Genomic DNA, 6,880 nt, shown 5'->3' on the forward strand with positions numbered 1-6,880 from the left:
ATTTTCTGAAATCATCTCAGATTACTTAAGATACTTCAGTGGCAAAATAATTCATGACTTAACAAGTATTACCAAAGGACAAAATATAGTGATGTTTATATTCTCTAAGGTATATTTAAGACAGTTATTTTATTCATTACTCTTGGTTCACTTGTAAGTTTCCATAAAGAAATGTTATCAAAGAGTCTAGGATTTACATTATGAAATAATGAACTATAATATTACTTGGCCCAAGTATTTTCTTAATACAAAGAAATCAAATAATTTTTATGACATTTTCTTGAAAAGGAAACTTCTAAAATTTTTTCTACTCAAAATTCTGGGAAAAAAAGAAGAAAAAAACATTAAGCAGATTCAAAAGAAATATTTGATTTTAAAGAAAAAAAAAGTGAACATTACATTGTTGTGAGTTTTGTAATTGCTGAAATTGGAATGTTAACACTCATATAAATTAATGAAATATTAAAGAGAATTTTTCATGTAAAAACTACATTTGTGATATAAGTTCACCAGCTTTTTGAAAGTAGAGGTTGCATAAGTAGCTACTTCTCTACAACACACATATTCACATACTCATACATAAAGTAATGATGGTCTAAGTAATACAAAAGGAACTTCGAAGCAGAATATGTGAAACAGAAAATACAGTAATTTTTTAGAAGTAACATTTTAATTAAATATAGAATATATCTTACCATCAGCAGAATCAACAGAATTTTAAAGTGTGGTACTTACCTGAAAAAGAAAGAGATAAAAGAAATATTAGTTATCTGTAAACTATACACACACACACACACACACACACACACACACACACATATATATATAATATTTGACTCTTCTATTTGTTTCAGTCATTTGACGGCGGCCATGCTGGAGCACCACCTTTCGTCAAGCAAATCGACCCCAGTACTTATTCTTTGTAAGCCTAGTACTTATTCTATTGGTCTCTTTTGCCAAACCACTAAGTTACAGGGTTGTAAACACACCAGTATCAGTTGTCAAGCGATATTTGGTGAGGGGACAAACACAGGCACAAAAACATATATATATATACGACGGCTTCTTCCAGTTTCCATCTACCAAATCCACTCACAAGGCTTTAGTAGAAGACACTTGCCCAAGGTACCATGCAATGGGACTGAACCGAAAACCATGTGATTGGTAAGCAAGTTACTTACCACACAGCCATTCCTGTGCCCATGCATATATATTCCAAAAATATAACTGTCAAGCAACATTTCAAGGAACCAAATAGATGAAACACCTTTAATCTAATGTGCATATATGTATATGGTTATGCATTTATGATGGTGCATGGGTTGATGAATCATGTTTATGGTGTTTAGGTATAGGCATAGGTTCTTTTATATGCAATGGAAAACACAAATATGCACATACATTTTCATATATACTTCTACAATATTGTGAATAAGTGCATCCCTCAAAGTTCAATACTCAATGTTTAAATGACTTTGTACATATTGCATAAATAGATCTGCATGTTTATTGAGTGAATAAGGCAAAAAAAAGAACGTGTTTTTGTGTGTGCATATGTATGAGAGAGAGAGAGTGTAATTTTATGCATGCCTAGTGAATAAATATGTGCATACATGAAGGATGTATATACTATTGTAATATGTATGCAATCAAATGAACAGATACTTGCCCCATGTGAAATTTCAAGAACCTTATATTTATTTCTTCCAATTTCTACTTTTCTCTCAATCAGTTCTCTCAAGTGAACCTAATTGTTTTCCTTCTCCCTAACTTTCCAAATTGTTTTCCATCTAAATTTGGTAAAACAACTGAGCTTAATATATTGTTCTAAAAAGTTTTATATGTTATGTGTATTTTATTGTAATGGCGCATTTACTCAAGTCCTTTTCTTAATATCTGTTCACATTTGACTTATATACAGTTAAAAGGAACAACATTCCATTCTACATCCATCACACTTTAAAACTATAGCAAAATTTTCATACTCAATGATTATTTCCTTCATTAAATGTAATTCAAATACCCTAAATGAGCATTATATTGATTCCAGAAAAATAGAGGGTGCTTACATGTTGGGTTTTATAAAGAGAATCAGAAGTAGCATGACTTGAATATTACCAAGAACACTTACCCACTTATCTAGACATGTTAAGCACTTTAAAAAGTCACATTCTGCTGATTGCTAAAGGTCTAATCCTATAAACTACATACAATTCATTTAGACCAAAATCTATTCTTTTCAACAAGTAAAAAATAAATAAAAGCTGCATGTATTTTCTATGATAGAACAGTATTAACACTTTTAATGTTACTCTTCATTTCTGTATATTTTCCCAGTTATATTGTTACCTTTGAAGTAAATATTTTCTCACCTCAGTAGGCCTATTTACAGATATCTCTTGGTATACGATTCATATAAATTCAAACTCACAATATAACTAAACATAATAGAAAAGCAAAACAGATCAATGTAAACAATTTGTGCACACCTCTTTCTGTTTACTTTGTTCTTTCAAACTGATTTAAAAATTAAAAACAATAAGAAAAAAATAAGCAATATTATATTTTAAATATGTAAGACATATTCTGGTAACTAAGATAAACTATTGTTCTTGAATAATAATGTTATGTTAGAATGTGGAAATTTGCACAAAAATAAAAATTAAAATCAGCGAAAGTTCTTCTTTTTTGTTAATAGTGTTAAAGTAAATATGCTCATTTTACACAGACACACTCACACACACACACACGTATAATCACAAAGTACATCCAGAATAATATGTTTTTCCCCTAGAGAAGATTTTTCCAAAATAACTATGTTTTAGTAAAGGTTTGAAAGTTAGCTCTGATGAAAGTAAACTTTAAAATGCACTTCTTTTTTTTATTATTTTATTTTCAATCAGTGAAGTTGTCTTATAATGGCCAAACATTGATTGATTTTGCATAAGCAACTCCATTTTTGTATCATGACATAATTTTTTTCTACTAACAAAATATACAAAATGCACCATTTTTTCTATTTTCTGCTTGAGTTTTTAATCCATTAGAGAGAGCAAGGAAGGAAAATACCACACACTAATAAATAAAAGAAGTAAAAGATGTCAAGAGACATTTACTGTATTGATGTCATAGTAACATTTTCCCTGAAATGAAATTCTTTGGCAAGATGAAAAACTATAATAGCAATTTATGTAACTCTGAAGTAAAATGTGAATTTTTTTTTATGTTTAATTTTCTCATGTTGACAAGAGTTGGGCAGATTTTGAAATTTGAATATTTTCTTCTTGCAAAAATATGCTTTATGACCTTAATCGCTTCTATGCATTAACCCTTTTATTTTTTTACAAATTTCATGAGTCTGCCTCTAGTATTATGATACAAAACCTCTCGTTTTAAAGTATATATATTGATATTTAAATATTTCATTAAAATATTATTCATTATGCGGTGTCAAAATTTTCATTGTGCAAACTGTGACCTGGTCTCTGTAAAGGTTACACTGGATCTCAGTGTTTGTGCAACATGTATCCTCTACACAACAACAATTTTAGTTGCAACACATGGTCTTGGGTCAAATCACTTGCATGGCCAGTACACCTTTCATCAAAATATTTTCAAAGAACCTATCTAGTTAGGTAAGAATTTAAGTCCCAAACACCAAACTGATGATGCAAAAATTAGTTATCTTGATAAATCCCCACAATGTTTGATAACTTTCACAATTAACTGAAACATATGGGCCTAAGGTTTCTCAGACATTTTATCACAAGAGAGTTAAGCAATCCATCATTACATGATGAACTACATACTTTCTTCTGAAGAAATTTTATTTAATTGACTATTTTTTAGTGTATTTTGACTATTTTTTTAGTGTATATCTTTTAACATATCACCCATTAATTTTTTAAATCAAATTTATATACCATTAGTCCATTTGAATTAATTCCCCAAACTCATACAATTTTGTTTTATATGTGCAAAATACTAGTAACAAAAGTCTCCATAACTCTTTTTTTTCTATACATAAATTTCTTCAAATGATAATGAAGTAATGAGAAGACTATGTAAATATTATAAATATAACAGTAAACAGTAAAGAAGTCCAGATTTGATGGGTTGTATAATAATAATAATAATAATAATGATCCTTTCTACTATTGCCACAAAGCAGGAAATTTTGTGAGGAGGGGACTAGTTGATTACATCAACCATAGTGTTTCACTGGTACTTAATTTATCGACTTTAAATGCATGAAAGGAAAGTCAACCTCTGCAGAATTTTAACTAAAGGCAGACAAAATGCAGTTAAGCATTTTGCCCAACATGCAAACGATTCAGCCAGCTCACCACCTAGATAATAATAATGATGATGATGATGATGATGATGATGATGATGATGATGATGATGATGATGATGATGATGATGATAATAAGAAGAAGAAGAAAAAGAACAAGAATAATACCCTTTTGGGATTGATAAAGTACCTACCAGTCAATTTACTAGGGTCGATGTAATTGACTAGCCACCTCCCTCCAAATTTTAGATATTGTGCCGTCAGTAGAAAAGATTATTATTATTATTATCATTAACATCATTTATGGTTGCCCTTCAGTATAACTTTATTCCAGCTGCCTTAGTACTGGGCATCCTCTGGAGGCCAAAAGTAGCAAGGGCACTTTTGTTTTGCTATGCATGCTAAAATTATCACTACATTTATTCCATTTTAGATTGATAGTGCTTTCCATAGTATATGGGCTGTACCCATCAAGGTTATCTTTTGTAGTTAATGGTGATTGGAGTTACCAGGGAGTTGCTTGATATACTTATCAGCTCCCTTCTTTATCATTTCCAATGCACCATTATTATTATTATTATTATTATTCAGTAGTTTTATTTTTATAACGTGTTTTCACTTCACTACCGAGCGCAGCTCTGTGTGCCTTGGGTATGTACTGTGGTTTGCTGTGATGCTCTTATGGTTGTGTGTATTGAAAGTGTTTTGCGTATTATTATTATTATCATCATCATCATCATCATCATCATCATCATCATCATCATCATCATCATCATCATCATCATTATTGTTATTATACCATAGTGAACAAACTCTATTTGGTTTGCACTGAATCTACAGCCCATTTAGTCAGAGATTATTCCAGATTCCATGGGGTTTGAACATCTAAGAGTACAAAATCTTTCCCTGAATGGAAGACCAGTCCACTGTAGGGTTAACCACTCTATCCCAGCTGTTACTAGTATACCAGTGAAATGAATTGTTTTGATTAATACTATCCAATCCCAAAATCACACACTAATATTTGGGTCCAACACCAAAACCCTTATATATGCCATGAGCTTTCACATACTATTCAGCCACATATTTTACACTTAATCTATCACTCCACCCCATCTCACTGTTTTAAATTTCTTTTTCTCCACCAGGTGCAGGCATGGCTGTGTGGTTAAGGAGCTCATTTTGCAACTATGTGGTTTTTGGTTCAGTCTCCCTATGTGGCACCCAGGTCAAGTATCTTTTACTATAGCCCCAGGACAAACAATAGCTTGTCAGTGGACTTGATAAACAGAAACTGTGTGGAAGCCTGTTGTGTGTGTGTATATATTAATTATAGCTTAATGTGTGCGCTTTGAAATGTTCCGAAAAAGTATTATTCCATATATCTGTGTGTGCATGTGTGCATGGTGTGTGTGTGTGTGTGTGTGTGTGTGTGTGTGTGCATGTAGAGCTTTGTGTTTATTCTATTCTACTACTGTTTGTCTACATCCCCAAAACTTAGCAGTTCAGCAAAAGGGACTGATAGGATATAGAATATGTGGTAGTACTGGAGTCGATATATACAACTAGACGCTTCAAGGTGGTGCTCCAGTATGGCCAGAATCCTATGACTGAAACAGTAAACTACTTCCCTCCACCCTCTATTTTAACCTGTCTTACCATTCTACTTTTCCCCTCTCTTCACCAAGGTGATACAATATTTTGATACAGTTAAATGCACTGCACTTAACATATTTCTTATTTTACATTTTCTCTTTCCTAATTCCTTGTTTCTCTCTTCCACTCCCACCACCACCACTACCACCACCTCCAGTTTTAGTTTTGCTCCCCTCTCTTCTTCCTTCTTGCCTTTGTTCCTCACCTACATTCTCTTTATCTCTCTTCTTTTTTTCCTTATTTCCCTACCTTCTTTCTTTACATATTTCTTACTCCCTTTTTCCATACCTTATTTAATTTAGCATCCCTTCTTTCCATATCACATCCTCTTTCTGCTTACTTTTGTTTCCCCTATTTCTCCTAGTATGTTTCTTCTCTCTACTTCCTACATTTACTTTTATTTCCTTTCTCTATTTTCTTCTCTCTTTTCACCTCACCCACTTTCAATACATATTTTTCTATCCTTTTCTTACAACCCTCTGGCTACATATACACCTCTGCTTCTCTATTTCATTTCTTCTTTAATGCAGCCAATCTAACCACACCACTATTTTTGCCTAAATCACTTGCCGCATGCATTTCTTTATTCATCTATTTATCTATTTTGATGTCAAAGTTTTTATTAGCCTTGCTTTCATTCAATGTTTAATGATATTGGCAGTTAAATGTGAAATGTTGTTTTTAAAACTGGCAACATGAAACACCAAAAACAAAAAACAAAATACAGTAAACACAATTCTACTACTATTGCTATATGCATGTTATATACATATATGCACACATGCATATATACTCACAAATATATACACATATATGAATATATATCTATATAAACACATATATATATACATATATATATATATATATATTTCTAAAATTTATTTTGCTGCTCTATGATTAATAATGGTATATATATATATATATATATAT

At 31.4% G+C, this 6,880-nt stretch overlaps 1 long non-coding RNA gene across 1 annotated transcript in view; it reads right to left on the reverse strand.

Moving 5' to 3' along the window:
- Window positions 1-515: 515 nt before the first annotated feature.
- The window catches only part of LOC128247591 (uncharacterized), a 291,898-nt gene continuing 285,533 nt past the window's right edge, over window positions 516-6,880 (reverse strand). The window contains exon 3 of the long non-coding RNA XR_008263930.1: window positions 516-735. This is a non-coding gene — a long non-coding RNA (uncharacterized LOC128247591). The remainder of the gene's footprint in view (window positions 736-6,880) is intronic.

Source organism: Octopus bimaculoides, chromosome 4 (assembly GCF_001194135.2).
Source record: "Octopus bimaculoides isolate UCB-OBI-ISO-001 chromosome 4, ASM119413v2, whole genome shotgun sequence".
NCBI lineage: Eukaryota > Metazoa > Mollusca > Cephalopoda > Octopoda > Octopodidae > Octopus > Octopus bimaculoides.